The sequence below is a fragment of the Theropithecus gelada genome, chromosome 9 (assembly GCF_003255815.1).
Source record: "Theropithecus gelada isolate Dixy chromosome 9, Tgel_1.0, whole genome shotgun sequence".
Taxonomy (NCBI): domain Eukaryota; kingdom Metazoa; phylum Chordata; class Mammalia; order Primates; family Cercopithecidae; genus Theropithecus; species Theropithecus gelada.
In genome coordinates this window covers 23,368,805-23,386,255 of record NC_037677.1, presented here as the reverse complement: position 1 = coordinate 23,386,255, position 17,451 = coordinate 23,368,805, and the positions used below count along the sequence as shown (strand labels likewise).

The 17,451-nt window shown below is 42.1% G+C and overlaps 1 protein-coding gene across 1 annotated transcript in view; it reads left to right on the top strand.

The window, feature by feature from the left end:
* The first annotated feature begins 4,968 nt into the window (after positions 1-4,968).
* LOC112631997 (amyloid beta A4 precursor protein-binding family B member 1-interacting protein) overlaps positions 4,969-17,451 on the top strand; it is a 127,776-nt gene continuing 115,293 nt past the window's right edge. The window contains exons 1-2 of the mRNA XM_025397605.1: positions 4,969-5,648; positions 5,854-6,055. The gene's annotated coding sequence lies outside the window, so the exon portion shown is untranslated. The remainder of the gene's footprint in view (positions 5,649-5,853; positions 6,056-17,451) is intronic.

Below are 17,451 nucleotides of genomic sequence, written 5' to 3'. Positions count from 1 at the left end.
TACCATGTTGCAGTCTTGTCCGACTTGTCCTTGCAACATCTCTGGATATGGCTGACCACATCCTCCCACATTGTGGCTTCCACAGCACTTTCCCCTGGTTTTCCATCCACCCCTTTAACGCTCTTCCCTCTGTGTTCTTTGTGGGCTCTGTATCCTTTGCTTTGGACAGTGGAGTTCCTTAAGGCTTAGCCTGAGGCCTCTGTTCCGTCCCACACCATCTTCTCTCTATGCAAACTCATAAATCGCCACCTATATGATGATTACTTAAAATGTATATCTCGGCCGGGCGCGGTGGCTCAAGCCTGTAATCCCAGCACTTTGGGAGGCCGAGACGGGTGGATCACGAGGTCAGGAGATCGAGACCATCCTGGCTAACACGGTGAAACCCCGTCTCCACTAAAAAATACAAAAAACTAGCCGGGCGAAGTGGCAGGCGCCTGTAGTCCTAGCTACTCGGGAGGCTGAGGCGGGAGAATGGCGTGAACCTGGGAGGCGGAGCTTGCAGTGATCTGAGATCCGGCCACGGCACTCCAGCCTGGGCGACGGAGCAAGACTCCGTCTCAAAAAAAATAAAATAAAATAAAAATGTATATCTCTAACTCTGAACCACACTTCTCTGGGCAAAGGATTCTTATATACAATTCTCTACTTGAAGTCTCCCCTTGGATGTCCGAAAGATTTGTCAAATTCAACTTGCAAGCAATAAAACTCACTATCTTCTCCTGCCCAAATACTCCTCTTCCAGAGTTCCCCATCTTGATGATGGGACTGTCAGCCACCATCACATAAACCTGATTCTTAGGAGTCATCCTTGCCTCCCCCACTCTTCTCCCTCTGCCTATATCCAATCCTCTTAATCTCTGGCCAACTACCTTCTAAATATCTCTCAGGTTCACCCATTTCTTCCCATTTCCACTGCTGCCAACCTAGTCAAAACCATTATACAGTTGACCCTTGAACAACATGGGTTTGAACTGCATGGGTCCATTTATACTTGGATTTCCTTCTGCTACTGTCACCCCTGAAACAGCAAGATCAACCCCTCCTCTTCCTCCTCCTAAAGTTGAGTAACGTGAAGAAGATGAGGATAAAGACCTTTATGATGATCCACTTTCACTAAATAAATAGTAAATATGAGGTCAGTCACAGTGGTTCATGCCTGTAATCCCAGCACTTTGGGAGACTGAGGCAGGATGATCGCTTGAGGCTGGGAATTTGAGACAAGCCTGGGAAACATAGCAAGACCCCATCTTACAAAAAATTATTTAAAATTAAATTAAAGTAAATTAACTGGACACGATGGTGCATGCCTATAGTCCCAGCTGCTCAGGAGGTTGAGGCAGGAGGATCCCTTGAGCCCTGGAGTTTGAGGTTACAAGGAGCTACGCTGCGCTCTAGTCCAGGAAAAGAGTGAGACTGACTCTGAAAATAAATAAAAAATAAATAAATAGAAAATCTATTTTCTCTTATGATTTTGTTAATAACAGTTTCTCTAGCTTACTTTATTGTAAAAATACAGTACTTAATACATATGATATGTGTTAGTCGACTGTATGTTATCAGTAAGGCTTCTGGTCAACAGTAGGCAATTGGTAATTAAGTTTTGGGGGAGTCAAAAGTTTTACATGGATTTTCAACTGTGCAGCACTTTGGTACCCCTAAAACCTAGCATTGTTCTGTTACAGTAGGTAGCTAGTCAGGCATGAGCAGGGTAAGAGAGGGCTCCCCTCACCCCCTACCAGGAATGTCAGGCGACCATCAGGTGATGGTCAGGGGATTGTTAACTGTCTCTCTAAAATAATAATTGATCGCAGACGGCACCAGGGAAAGGCAGTCTCCCGATAGATAGAAACACCTGAAACTGGTGATCAGCATCTTCTGGATGAGATCTCAGGAGTTGGGCGAGTGGGCTCAAGCATTTTACTAAGAGGTAAAATGGTGGAGTTTAACTGGCAAATGACCTTCCAGGAACATTTGACTGGTAAGGGAAGAACATGTCAAGTGAGCATGCATACAACTCCAGTAAACACACTGCGCATGCTCATCTCCCAAGTGCTGGCAGGCCACTGCTTACGTGGACAGCCCACCCCATGGGAATAATCGGGAGGAGGAACACAAGACCCTGAAGCATGTCAGTGTGTAACGCCCCAAGTCAAAAGTCAAACAGCGCGCTTCTCTCAAGTCACCCGCTTGGCCCTCTTCCAAGGGTACTTTATTTTCTTTTGTTACTGCTCTAAAGTTTTCTAATAAACTTTCACTCCTGCTCTAAAGCTTGCCTCAATCTCTTCAGTTGCCTTATGCCCCTCAGTTGAATTCTTTCTTTTGAGGAGGCAAGAAATCAGGTCGCTACAGACCCATATGGTTTCACCAAAGCTAACATACTCTGGTGCCATGTCTCAGATATATTCTGCTGCTAGTAGCTCAAAGGCCAATTGTATTTTCTTTCCCAACTTAGCTCAGAAGTCTTCCTGCATCCATTCTTTTCTTCAGCTGATAAGTTCCCCAAATTATAGCCAGAGTGATTTTCCTGAAGCATAAATCCCATCATTTGCCAGCTTAAAATATTATTTAATATATTCTCATTGCTCTTAGGATGAGAAAATAATTCTTGACGTACTCCACATGACCCAACATGGTTTGCCCCTACTGACCTTACCTCTAACCAGACCTTCCATAACTCCAATCATACCGGTTTCCATTCAGTTTCCAATCCCTCTGCCACTCCCTTACTCCCACCCCATTTCCCAGCCCACTCATCAGCAAAAGCTATTGGTTCTACTGTGCTGGGGTTTTTTTTGTTTGTTTGTTTGTTTGTTTGTTTAAATAGTCTTGCTCTGTTGCCCAGGCTGGAGTACAGTGGCATCATCATAGCTCACTGCAGATTTGAACTCCTGGGCTCAAGCAATCCTCCTGCCTCAGTCTCCCAAGCAACTAGAACCACAGGCATAAGCTACCATGCCCTGCTAATTTTTTCCCCCATTTTTGTAGAGACAGGGTCTTGCTACGTTGCCCAGGCTAGTCTTGAACTCATGGCCTCAAGTGATCCTCCCACCTTGGCCTCCCTGATATTACAGGCACGAGCAACTGTGCCAAGCCTTGGTTTTATTTTGAAAACTATATCTTGATTCCAAACTCTTCTCACCATCTCTACTGTTAGAGTACTAATAAAGCTACTATCATCTTTCATCTGGACTATGACCACAGCCTCTGAGCAATCTCTCTTCTCTTGCTTCAATCGATTTTCTGAATAATCACCAACTGGCAGGATGGCTTATTGCTTAAGTCAAATCCTGCACTCAGTTGCTAAATACATTCCAGTAGCCCCCCGTTGCAATTAGAATAAAACCTGAAGTTCTCAACGCTGGCTACAAGGTTCTGCTTGTTCTGGTTACCTCTCTGTCCCCATCCACTATCACTGCCCTACTCTTTGAGAACATTCCAGGCACACTGGCCTGCCTTCTTTTGAACTTCCTGTGTTCCTATCTCAACCCCTCTTCTTGCTCTTCCTTCTCTTAGAATCCTTTCCCAAGTTTCTGAATGGCTGCCCCTTCTCATTACTTTGTAAAGAGGTGATCTGATCCTTGACCACTTTCCCTGCCCCACGAAAGTCACTCTCATTGTTTGATTTTACATTCTATGTGGCACTTACAACTCTGCTCAGAACCTTCCACTGGCTTTCCATCTCACTCACATCAAATTCTCTACCACAGCTCCCAAATAACACACAATCTGGGCACCATTTCCTCTTTGATCCCATCTCCTATCTGTCCTTCCCATCTCACTCTGCTCAGCCCTACTAACTTCCTTAGTGTTTTTCCAATATCTTAAGTGCTCTCCTAACTCAGGGTCTTTGAATGTGCTGTTCCTTCTGCCTGGAATATTCCCATCTAAGAACCCAATGTGGATTAATCTCTCATGCCATTTAGATCTAGCTCAATTGTCACTTATCAGACAGAAACACCAGTTTCAGGTGTTTCTATCTATTGGGAGACTGCCTTTCCCTGGTGCTATATTAATTAGGATAAATAAATAATATATTTTCTCTCCTTATGATTTTATTAATAATAGTTTCTTTTCTCTAGCTTATTTTATTGTGAAAATACAGTATTTAATACATATAACATAATATATGTTAATCGACTATGTTATCAGTAAGGCTAATAATTGGCTATGTCCAATTATTATTTTAGAGATAACAACCGCTTGATCATCACCTGATGGTCACCTGACATTCCTGGTAGGGGGTGAGGGGAGCCCTCTCCTGCCCTGCTCATGCCTGACTAGCTACCTACTGTAACAGAACAATGCCAGGTTTCAGGAGTACCAAACTACCGCACAGTTGAAAATTCATGTATAATTTTGACTCCCCCAAAACTTAACCACGAATAGCCTACTGTTGACCAGAAGCCTTACTGATAACATAAACAGTCAATTAACACATATTATATGTATTTAAATAAATACTGTATTTTTACAATAAAGAAAGCTAGAGAAAAGAAATTTATCAAGAAAATCATAAGAGAAATTATATATTCTATTTATTTATTTATCGTTTATTTACCCTAATATAGCCACTCCATCACCATGCCCATCACTCTCTGTCCCTCAGCTTTTAACTTTCCTCAAAAACACTTACATTCCTTGACATGTTAAATATTAATTTGTTTATTGTCTGCTTTCTACCAAATAGAATGCACCATGCATGAGAGCAGAAATTGTTCCCTCTATTTTCATTGTTCTTAGAAGTGTAGGTGCTTAGGAAATAGTTTCTCATTAAATAAATGACAGAACTATTTGAAATTGCCTAATTAACACATGCGTCTAATTTCTTTCTTTATATCTCCACCACCTTCCCCGACATATAAGCCTTTGAAGACACAGCTGTAAAGGAGAAGAGGAGGGTTATTCAACCGCATTTACAAATCATAACTGATTTTAACTTCCGTATTTTCAGATCTCTCCAGCAACTTTCTCTCAGGAAACTCCACTCCCAACTGACAGGTGCTATTTCCAGCCAGTCCTTTGCTATTGCAAATAGTGAGTCCATGAGTGCCCTGTGCCGTGTGCGTTACTTATTTTCATCAGCAGATCTTCGTTTTTACACTCTTGGAAGTGGGATGACGGGGTCAAAAGGCGAATCCATACATAAGTTAAATAGATACTGCTCAATTCTCTTCCACGAGGTTCAGACCATTTTGGATTTCTATGAGGAATGCATGATAGTGCCATTCCTCTACACCCCGGCCCGCCAACTGAGCGTGTTTAAACGTGGGGAGGACGGAGGAGGGTGAGGTTACCAACCTGACGGCTGAGAAAGGGCCTCTGCCCAGTGCGCCCTTCCTCCACTCCCACCCGAGAGACAGCTGAACTCCGGGCCCAGACGCGCGTGTTGCCAGTCTAGCCCTGCACCACGTCCCCTGAGGGCGGGCTGCAGGCGGCCGGGAAGCCTTGCACAATCGGCCCAAAAGAGGAAGCCCAGAAAGTGCTGAAGTAAACACTTAGGCAGACCGTTGCAACATAAATCGGCCTCTCAGTCTTTGGTGGAACCATCACTTGGCCCCAAGTCCCTTAGTCCCTCTCGCGTCTAGGCTGCAAAATGGGTCCATTCGCCAGGAGACGCTCCTGAGAGGAGCGCGCGCGCGGCTCAGGTAGGGGAGGGATGAGAGAGGAAGGCGCAACGTTTCCCAGAATTAAAAAAAAAAAAAAAAAAAAAAAAATCCCTTCAAAGTTGTTGTGTAGTAGGGGTGGGCTGGGGGATAGAAAATCAGGCGCAGACTCCAAGAGTTGGAGAAAGCAGCCCCTAACTCGGAGTCCTTTACGCGAATGCTTGTCTGTCCCACTGTCTCTAACCAGGGGCCCCCCTTGCACCTCGGAGCAAAGCAGCTCGGATAGCGCCACACGTCTGCGCGCTGCGTGGAAAGGGCAGGGCTGACAGCACTTCCTCCCCGGGGTAGCGACCTGGAGCCCGGGTGCGGCCGTCTGCACCGCACTTCGCTTTCCACGCCAGAGTCCCGCTGCCTTCCCGCGCCCCGCCGCGCCTGGCAGAGCAGTCGAGGTAAGTGGCGCTCCCGGTCCCGGGAGCCCTGGGAGCGCCAGCACTGGCCCCTCGGGGCTGTAAGGAACTCGTTCGTCAAGCCCATGGGGTCCGATGCCGGGCGCTGCTCCAGGCTCTGGCCTCGTGAACGCGCGCCCCCCGGCGTGGCCCTCGAGCACAGCGGGTCCCCAGGGTCCCCTCCGCTGATCTCCACACTGGACTCGGCTCGCGAGGGTCGGGGTGTGGGGGTTTGGGGTTCGGGCTTGCCTTTTCCCGAGCTATTGCATCAGATTTGACAGATTTCCTGCCCAGGAAATTGCTGCAAGGTCAAACGGGGAACTGCTATGAGCTCTTGCACGTCCAGCAGGTCAGCAGGTCAGCAGGTCCAGGAGCCCTAATCTACCCGAATCTGGAGGCATTCTTGAGGGGCCTTTTCGGGCACTGTAGATTAAATGCCAGCCGTGTGAGAATTTGAGTGTGGCTCGCCGTCTGATGCATTTTAGAGAGTTTCCTTCCTCTAAAACTTTTGGACAACTCTTTCTTCTTTTTAAAAACAACGTTTTCCCCTGAATTATTCTCGTTTTCATTTTAAAATACCATAAAGGTAGATTTGGACACAAGGCACAAGTTTCGTAATTTGGCTTGAAATGGATATTCAGAGGGGCTTTTATAGAATGAAGGAAACTAACTAGGGTGTCCTGTTGGCTCCAAGAATCTCTGCGCAGGTGTTCCGCCAAAGACCTAGCCTGGTGTACCTCTTACTTTCCTTCCAGGAAGATATTTCTTAGCATTCATACCTCTGTGGAACGTGAAATGTGTTTCCTAGAGCCACTCAGGGCACAGCGGTACAAAAAGAACTTTTCATGCGATCCTTAACGAGACGGAGTACTAGAGGAAAGTAACGCAAGAAAAAGGCCCCTTAGTTTATTACGCCTCGAGATGTTTTTTTCTGGTGGCATAACATGGTTTAAACAAAGGCGCTGGTACTAGCTAGTATTCTTTTTAAAATCTGGGTCTCCAGACAGAAATTTCAGAAAGGAAAAGTTTGTCGTTTTTCATAAACCTAGAGCAGCGATTTTCCCTCTGGCCTCGCTGGAATAATGGATGGCACATGGGCCAGGACGATGATGCTGGCTGGCGAAATTAGCAAGGATCTGCTGAGAAATACTTTGTAACGTCTTCTAGTGGTATTTCCTGTCTGCTCAACATGTGTTGTGAAAGGTCTAAGAAATTTAACTTCATCCTTAAACTATTAATAATGTGTGTCCTTAAACTATTAATAATTACTTAAACTATTAATTCCTGAACTATTAATAATTACTAATATTTGTGTCTTTTCTTAGCACTTGGGAGACCTGGGTTCTGGCTCTTATATCTGCCCCAACTAGATAAGGATTATCTTGATTAACTTGCATGACTTCTCCCTGGACTTCAGATAACATCAGTCAAGTGAGATGATTGGACTACATTATGTCTGTCCTTAAAATAGCAATTTAGGAGTTGCTATAATTCTTTGAACTGGTCCCAACTGGAATACTGGCAACATTAGAATTGCTGATCATGAATTTTTTTAAAATGGAGAAAATAATTATAATCGTGATAACAGATTTTCTTACATTCTGAAATATCAACATCTTTGAGGTCTTTTGTTTCTGAGAAGTTCCTGTAAAAGCACAGTCAATATCTGGCCTATAGATAAAAAGGCAAACTTTCGTCTTATTTGAAAACTGAGATAAGAAAGAGCCCAAACTTGAACAGGTCAATATAATATTTTGAAATCCTTCAATTGCCATTTCTCAAGAAATATAACTTTGTAATAAGAATTACTTTATGGCATTACTTTAAATCTTAAACACAATACTTACTAGGTTTTATAGTATTTATTACATTTTTTGTATTTTTATATCCTAAGAATGTTCTCCAGTTATCCATTATTGATTTGCCCTTTTTCACTCATCAATGAAAGTTTTAAATAGTTCCATATTAATATTAGAATGAGCTACTTCTAAAGTTCATTGCCATAAATGTCTGTTTGATATGCCACTTTGAATTTTCTTTAAGCCATCTTACTTTCAAAAAGCATTATTATTTTCATTTACTTCTAATTCTCTTCAATTTTATTTTAATTATTTTTATGCCTAAAACATTTTAGTGAGTCCACAAATCTTATAATAAATTGTCTGCCTGCCATAGCCTATTGGACCACAATCATTACAATTTTATAGGACCTCATGAGTTTATTTTATGGGGACTAGAGTGATCTTACGAATTCTCACCTCAAAATACAACAATTTTTATTAACACAACTGGTATTTTCTCAGTATGAAAATGTATGTGTGTGTTTTATGTCACTGATGTCATCTAAGAGGCAAGTCACTTAAAGCTTAAGCATTTATTATAAATTCGTGTACATAATAAATGCCAGATTTTAAGGTGTAAGGTTTCTACACTGGTTGCATGGGGATTTTTTAATATGTATTACACTTTTAATTATCATGAGAAACATGACTTTTAGAGAAAACTGCTAGATATCCAGAACAGTAATCATTAGATTTCTCTTGAAAAGAGAGAACTAGCCACATGAAGGAATACCTTTACACGTATACCCAGTTAAAGAGACTAGATTGTACCTGCAGTGTGGAAGGGCAGACCCTGAGGACAGCTTTGGGGGACTAGAAGATGTGACCTGCCACCACTGCATCATCATTTCCTAGCCAGTTTGTGACTCCAAAATGAGGACTCTGAAGATGTTGACTAAATATGCAGAATATATTAATTTCACTGAGTGGTACCATGGAAATGTCACAAGCCCCTGAGATCCCATTGGCTCCACTGGTCCCAAACCTCAGGCATGAGCAAGCAGAGAGGTAACATTCTCATTATCCCACATATTCTGGAGCTTGATTCCATGACTCAGTTTTCAAACATTTCCTGAGCATTGACCATGAACTTGAATAATTAAGAATCATAAGAATTATTTTCTTTCTTCTCTGTCAACTCAGTTTTCTCTTTGATCATCATATAGTAATAGTAAATAATAATTATTATAATGTTTACTTATAAATGCTACCTGGCCCTGTACTAACTATTTTAGATGTGTCATCTTGTTAATCGTCATATCAAGATGAAAGCACAGAAAGGGTAAGAAACTTACGCAGGAAGTAAGAAACAGAGCTGTTGTTTGAACTGGGCCATCTGATAGTAGCACCCATGAAAAAACCTGGGGCCTTTCCACAATGAGTTTATAGTCTGGAAGAGGAGATGTAACTAGATGTAAGAGGACATGTAGAATTCCGTGTGGAACTAGAGTTGAGTGCTGTGGGACTACATATCAGGGTCCCTGGTCTCCCCCAACCAGGGTCAGGGGAGAAGAATGAATAGAAGGAAACCAAGAAAGAACTTGTCTTGTTATTCTTGGGAAGACAAGACATTATAATCAACTTTGAAGTTATTATCTTTACATGTGTCTTGAAAAAAGAATCTGCTTTGTTAGCAATCGTGTGTTTTCATTTTTGTGTTTATTTTATTCTAATCCCATGTGACAGCCGGCTAGGTGGATTAAATCAACAAAGCAGTGAATTTAATATTTTTTTCTGATTCTGTTGGGGATCTGTTTTATTTAGTCTCATGTCATAGACTCATCAGTGAGATGGTTGTGGGCTGGGATGGGGGATACATGCTAAATCACCCGGCAATTGTGTTTCCGCAAACTGACAGGAAGGTTTGCATCCAGACAGCTACATCACATCAAACTGGAGAGAAATAAAAAATGATATTAGAGCAAGTGAATCATGACTAGATTCATTTCTTCCTTCACGTTTTATTATGAAATGTTTCATATCTACAAAAGATGATGTATACCTATAAATCATAGCAAATAATAATAAAGCCAACATCTAGGTACCTATCACCCAGCTTAAGAAGTAGAATATTTTCCAAGGCATTTCCTGGTCTCCTTCCAATAACATTTCCCCATTTCTCAGCTAGAGGTGATCATTCTTCTGAATGTGCTAATTTTTACAAAGCTTGTAGGAAGCCTGTACATACATTTGTAAAGGATGGTGTCAAACTGGGGATTAATGAACACTGGCATGGTAGACTGGTGTCAGGTTCCCCACCGACTCTGGGTGGTCACAAGTAGTGTGTGCTGTTCAGTAAAGACAGCTTACTTTAATTGAATAGCATAAAAACAACATGTATTAGAAATAGTTAATAGTAAGTACCACAGAAATTGTGCTACCTTAGACATTGATAAAGTGACCAAGAATCATCAGTAAATAACTATGATTTTTAAGTGGAATAAAGAATATGTGGCTGGGCACGGTGGCTCACACCTGTGACCCCAGCACTTTGGGAGGCTGAGGCAGGAGGATCACTTGAGGTCAGGAGTTCAAGACCAGCCTGACCAATGTGGTGAAACCCTGTCTCTACTAAAACTACAAAAAAATTAGCCGGGTGTGGTAGTACATGCCTGTAATCCCAGCCACTCAGGAGGCTGACGCAGGAGAATCGCTTGAACCTGGGAGGCAGAGACTGTAGTGAGCCGAGATTGTGCCATTGCACTCCAGCTGGGGCAACAAGAGTGAAACTCCATGTCCAAAAAAAAAAAGTAACTTATATGAGGAAAATAAATAAAGGAGGCAAAAAAAAAAAAAAGAATATATAACCTAGGAAGTGATCACCACTATTTATTTACTTATTTATTCACTCATTCATTCATTTTTGAGACAGGGTCTAGGCTAGAGTGCAGCGGCATGATTAAGGCTCACTGCACCTTAACCTCCTGGGCTCAAGCAATCCTCCTGCCTCAGCCCCTCAGGTAGCTGGGATTGCAGGTGCGTGTTACCATGCCCAGCTAATTTTAAAAAGTTCTTTATAGAGACAGGGTCTCATTTTGTTGCCCAGGCTGGTCTCGACCTCCTGGGCTCAAGTGATCCTTCCAACTTGGGCTCTCAGAGTCTTGGGATCACAGACATGAGCCACTGTGCCCGACCAGATCTCCAGTTTAAATACGATTCAATCATTTTCAGTCAAAAATGTTTGCTAAGCACTATGATAGATGCAAGGAATGTCAGTGAACAAGAGACAAAGATGTCTGCATTTATGGAGTTTGTATTCTGGTGGGCAGATACAGATGCTAATCAATAAGCATAATAAATAAGTAAATAATATAGGTATTAGTAAATGAAAAGCAAGGTGAAGTTGCAATATGAAATAAGTGGTCAGGCTGGGCCTCATTGAGAGGATTTCAGCAAAAGTTTGTAGGAGACAATGGAGTTAACCAAGTGGCTATCTGGGGGAACAGTGTTCCAAGCACAGGGAACAGTCAAGGCTGTAGGGCAGGGGCATATCTGGGGATTTGAGAAGCAACAAGAAGGTCCACGTAGTTAGAGGTAAATAAGCAAGGGAGAGAGAAATAGATGTGGTTGGAGAAGTATGAGAAAGGCAGGGAGATAGCAGATCATGTGGGGTTCCAGAGGCCATTATAAAACTTTGACTTTCACACCGAGTGAAATGGAGGGGCCATTGCAGGATTCTGAGAAGGCGAATAACATGATCTGACTTAAGGCTCACTCTGACTGCTCGAGAATAAACCTGGGGGAGCAGAGGTGAAAGCAAGGAACCCATGACAAAGCGTTGGATTCTGCGTATATTTTGAAGGTAGAGCCAACAAGATTTCCCAACAGAAGGAATGTGGGGGGTTTGAGAAAGTGGAGTCAAGGATGACTTCGAAGTCTGTGGCCTAAACAAGTGGAAGGATGAAATTGTCATCAACTAAAGTGGGCAAGTTGGAGGGGAGATGATTAGAAGTTCAATTCTAGATGTAGATATGAAGTATTGATTGGGAATATTGATGTGCTTATCATATATAAGGTTAAGAGCAGGGTTACTATTTGAGAAGATACTGTTATTGCTCCTATTTTGCAAATTCGAAATGGCAATTAAGGGAGTTCAGGAAATTTGCCCAAGGCTACACAGTTTAAGAAATGGGACATAGGCTGTGTGGTGGCTCAGGCCTGTAATCCCAACACTTTGGGAGGCTGAGGTGGGCGGATCATGAGATCAAGAGATCAAGACCATCCTGGCCAACATGGTGAAACCTCATCTCTACTAAAAATACAAAAATGAGCTGGTTGTGGTGGTGCACGCCTATAGTCCCAGCTACTTGGGAGGCTGAGGCAGGAGAATTGCTTGAAGCCAGGAGGTGGAGATTTCAGTGAGCCAAGGTCACACCACTGCACTGCAGCCTGGTGACAGAGTTAGACTCTGTCCAAAAACAAAAAGGAAAGAAGGAAGGAAGGAAGGAAGGAAGGAAGGAAGGAAGGAAGGAAGGAAGGAAGGAAGGAAGGGAGGGAGGGANAGGAAGGAAGGAAGGAAGGAAGGAAGGAAGGAAGGAAGGAAGGAAGGGAGGGAGGGAGGGAGGGAGGGAGGGAGGCAGGCAAGGGAGGGAGGGAAGGGAGGGAGGGAGGGAGGGAAGGGAAAGAGGGAGGGAGGGAAGGGAGGGAGGGAGGGAGGGAAGGGAGAAAGAGAGAAGGAAAGAAGGAAAGAAAGAAAGAAAGAAACAAAGAAAGAAACAAAGAAAGAAAGACGGAAAGAAAAGGGGATATAAAACAAAGTCTTTGCAACCCTAAAACCTTTAATTATTCTTTCAAAACTTGGAGAAGGAGTTGACCAGAAATCTTTATTAGGTAGGTAAAATAAGAATATAGTTGGCTAATCAGCAATGTTCTACCTCCATAATAATCAAAACAATGGAAATTATTTTTGAGAAGTGGAAAGCAAGAAATGAATACTTAAAAGCCCCATCCATAAAATTTTTTAAATTGTTTTTAACCGAGATGGGGTCTTGCTATGTTGCCCAGGCTGGTCTCAAACTCCTGGGCTCAAGTGATCCTCCTGCATCAGCCTCCCAAAGGGCTGGGATTACAGGCATAGGCCACCATGCCTGACCACATACATTCTTGATGTGTGATGTAGACATTATGCAATACAAGTCTTCCATGACTGTGCAGTTTAAAAACAACATTCTGGAGAAGGGAGGACAGAGACCTTTCCCACAAAGAAGTTTTTTGTGCCTGGAGGTTTAAAATGTTCATATTTTCAAAATCCAAACCAGATTTGGAAGATAGGAATGTTTCCCCCTTACACAGCTGGATTTCAAATGGATTCAAGTGTTAGAGCAGGGCTAACAATTCTCTAGAAGCTGTTGAAGAATGTTGGATAACACTGTTAAGATATTTGGAAAGCTGAAAGTGGTTAGGAAGTAACCAGTGATCGAGATAGCTGACATTTCATTTATCTTAGTTATTAACTGCTATCAAGCCAGTGTAATAATGAAATAGTAATATTCAGTAGAATGCTGCTAAAAGCTATTCATTACCACCTGGTAGACTGTTTTCCATGGGGCAGAAGTTCAGTCTTTCAAGTGTGTTTTTAGGATTTCATTTCAAAAAGAAAAGAACAAATTAGTTATGTGGGGAAGCGGGGAATCCCACAAAATCTTTTTCAGGTGATTTCACATCATATTATAGTGTATTATCACAATTAGGTTACTGAATCAGTAAATTCAGTAAATTTACCTAAGGCCACTGTTTTTATAGCATTGACAAACTCATGCATCTCTACTGATCACATAACATTCACAAGTGACAGGTAGGGCAATGAACTCATTAGGTTTTGGATGCAGTATTGTTTTCCTTTTAAGATAATGGCTTCCTTCTGATTAAATTTCATAAACGGTATGGCTTAGCAAACCAAGACTGTTTCTTCATGTGTTTACTCATTCTGTGGCGTTGTATTTCCCCTGTTGTAAGCAACACACAGGATTGAAGCTGCTTGGGCCATGAATGTGGGTAAGTGCTGTGCAGTGTGGTGAAAAGACGGCCATGAGACCACTGCAGGATGCCCAAGCTAAAATGAACAGTACTTATTGTTCCTCAAGACCGGGTTTACAGAGTGGGCCACAGTACTGAAACATACACTTCAACTGAATCAGACTCTGCTCAGTGTAATATAATTGGAACTTTTTCCAGTTTCACCACACGTCTATTGATGGCCAACCCCACGCCAGTGTAGGGGGCATGTGTAACTAAAATAGGGTAAGATATGGCCCCTTTCCCAGTGTGGTGGCTCACACCTATAGTCCCAGCTACTTGGGAGGCTGAGGTAGGAGGATTGCTTGAGTCCAGCCGTTTGAGGCTGCAGTGAACTATGATCACGCCACTGCACTCCAGCTTGGGTGACTATCTATCTATCTATCTATCTACCTGTCAATAGATAGATAGATAGATAGATAGATAGATAGATAGATAGATAGATANCTACCTGTCAATAGATAGATAGATAGATAGATAGATAGATAGATAGATAGATAGATAGTCCCTACTCTCAAGAAGCTTCCAGTCTAGTGAGAAGGACAGGCATATAAAAAAAATACATGACAGTGCAGAATGTGCAATGTTTGATACAGAAATAATATGGTGCAGACAGTGATTATAGGGCAAATATTATGTGGGGATGATCAAGAGGTGCTTTGAGGGAGAAAGATATAGACATGCCTTTCTAGGCCAGGCGTTGTGGCTCATGCCTGTAATCCCAGCACTTTGGGAGGCCGAGGAGGGCAGATCATGAGGTCAGGAGATTGAGACCATCCTGGCTAATACAGTGAAACCCCGTCTCTACTAAAAAAACACAAAAAAATTAGATGGGCTTGGTGGCGGGCACCTGTAGTCCCAGCTACTCAGGAGGCTGAGGCAGGAGAATGGCGTGAACCCGGGAAGCGGAGCTTGCAGTGAGCCGAGGTCGCGCCACTGCACTCCAGCCTGGGTGACAGAGTGAGATTGTGTCTCAAAAAGAAAAGAAAAGAAAAGAAAAGAAAAGAAAAGAAAAGAAATGTCTTTCTATACCTTGTGGCCAAATAGAAGAAAGATACACCAGGCACCAGATTTGTAAAACACTTTAGCAGTGCTGAAGCATAAAATGCAGTGGGAAAGGAAACGGTGAGAATCTAATGTAACACAGAATGAGTAATATTCAGATTACATTCACACGATATGGTCCCCGCAACCCAACATATTTGAGTCAAATACTGAGGCACTTGCAATAACAGAACTGTAGCACTCTGGACCAGAGCTGTCCAGTAGAAATACAATGGAAATTACATGTTAAACTTTAAATTTCCTTGGTGCCACATTAGAAACAGTAAAAAGAACCATGACATTCTTTTTTTTGAGGGAGTGCCCCACTCTATCACCCAGGTAAGAGCGCAGTGGCATGATCACAGCCCCTCCCATCTCATTTTTTGAATTTTTTGAGAAACCAGGCACTATGTTGCCCTGGCTGGTCTTGGACTCTTGGGCTCAAGCAATCCTTCCACTTTGGCCTCCCAAAGAGCTGGGATTACAAATGTGAGCCACTGTGCCCAATTGTGATGTTAATTTTAATCACTTATTTTATTAAATGATATATCCAAAAATGATAATAGCACTGTGGATCAAATGATTATTTTTGGATATTTCGTTTAATAAAATAAATTATTAAAAAGTGGATTGTTTGAAGTTATATTAAATTTAATATGTTTGAAATTAGACTTAACAGTAAAAATCAAGTGACATAAATTTTTACTAAAAATTTTAAAAATAATATCTTAATTTTGATATACTTCAAATTATATTACATTAAAGTAATAGTAAGATTAATATTTTTTAAATTTTTGTAGAGATGAGGGTCTCACCATGTTGCCCAACAATTTCTGGCCTCAAGTGATCCTCCCACTTCAGCCTCCCAAAGCACTGGGATTACAGGCATCCTGCCAGTAATAGTAAAATTATTAATGAGCTATTTTATTCCATTTTTTATTACTAAGTCTTGCAAATCCAGTGTGTTTTCACACTTACAGCACATCTCATTTCAGACTAGCCACAATTAAAGTGCTAAATGGCCTCATGTGGCTAGTGGCTGAACTGGACAGCATAGATTGAGATAAATTCACAAGTATTGCATCCTATACTATGTGTTGACTATGCACTGAAAGGAGGATATTAGGTGAATTCTAAAGTATTCAGAATTTTCTAGGGTAAAGGAAGTAAACAACATTTGCAATTAGTTTGGGGCCTGTCCCTACAATCTGATTTTAATTCATCTTTAAACCTACACCCAGAATGCATTATTTGCCCTCTGGTAACAAAAACAACCTCGAATAGTCATTTGCTTGCTTTCCTTTTTATCCTCTTTCTCCCCCAACTCGCCACCACCTTATATATTATGGATTCTGCCTAAAAGTAAGAAGGACTGAAAAAGAACTGGAAACAAATGGCGAAGCAGGATGCCCTAAACCCACATCCGGCAAAATGTGATCTGTTGCCCTAGGCAACCATGGTGGTCAACCCTTCTGTTTTCTTTTCTTTGCTTCCACCTGCTAGTTCACAAGCATAACACACTCTCATCAACAGCCACTCTCTTTGTGGCGGTGCTCAGCTCCAAAATTACGCCTCCCTTTCAGGGGAGGGCAGTAGTGCTAAGATTTGGAAAATGGATTGGAGATGCCTAAGATATGACTCAAAAAAGACTCGAGGAAATTCCAGTGCAGTTCTTTCCTTGTTAAGAATGGTTACGAATCCCTGTTCTAGAAACTATACTTACAGATGTCCTTCCAGTGGCTTGGTCTTTTAAAAGTGTGCCTGACCTACAAAAAAAAAAAAAAAATGGCGGTTTAACTCAGTCTCCAGGTGCATGAAAACGCAACAGACAGAAGTAACCATCCCCTTGTGGACTTGGGTGTGTGTTTATGTTTGTGTGTGTATATATCTGGTGTGTGAAAGAGAGAGAGAGAATAAATGATTGACACTTTTTTTCCACTGTTGGTTTTAGAGGGAAAACACAATAATAAAAATGATGATGATGATGATGATGATGATAGAAATAATAGCTGATACTAATATGCACCAGACATTATAATGAGTACATTACAGGCACTAACTACCTCATCCCTATGAAGCAGGAGCTGTTGTTTTGTTTTGCGCGTGTGTGTCTGTGTGAATCTTTAGTTTCTTTCTACATTCCAGTTGAATAGAAATATTGGCATTTGTTTCAATGGGATATCATCTTGATTGACTAGAAGTGTTCCAGATATCAAATCATTACTGCCAATGTGATTCCATATTCTCCTATACAGTTATCCAATTTTCTCATCAGAACTCACTCAAAGGTGCTTGAAGGCCAGGCACTGTGGTTTATGCCTGTAAACACAACCTTTTGGGAGACTGAGGCAGCAGGATCCCTTGATCTCATGAGTTGGAGACCAGCTTGGGCAATACAATGAGACCCTGTCTCTACAAAAAAAATTTAAAAACCAGACATGGTGGCATTCTCCTGTGGTCCCAGCTACTTGGGAGGCTGAAGCAGGAGGATCAGTTGAG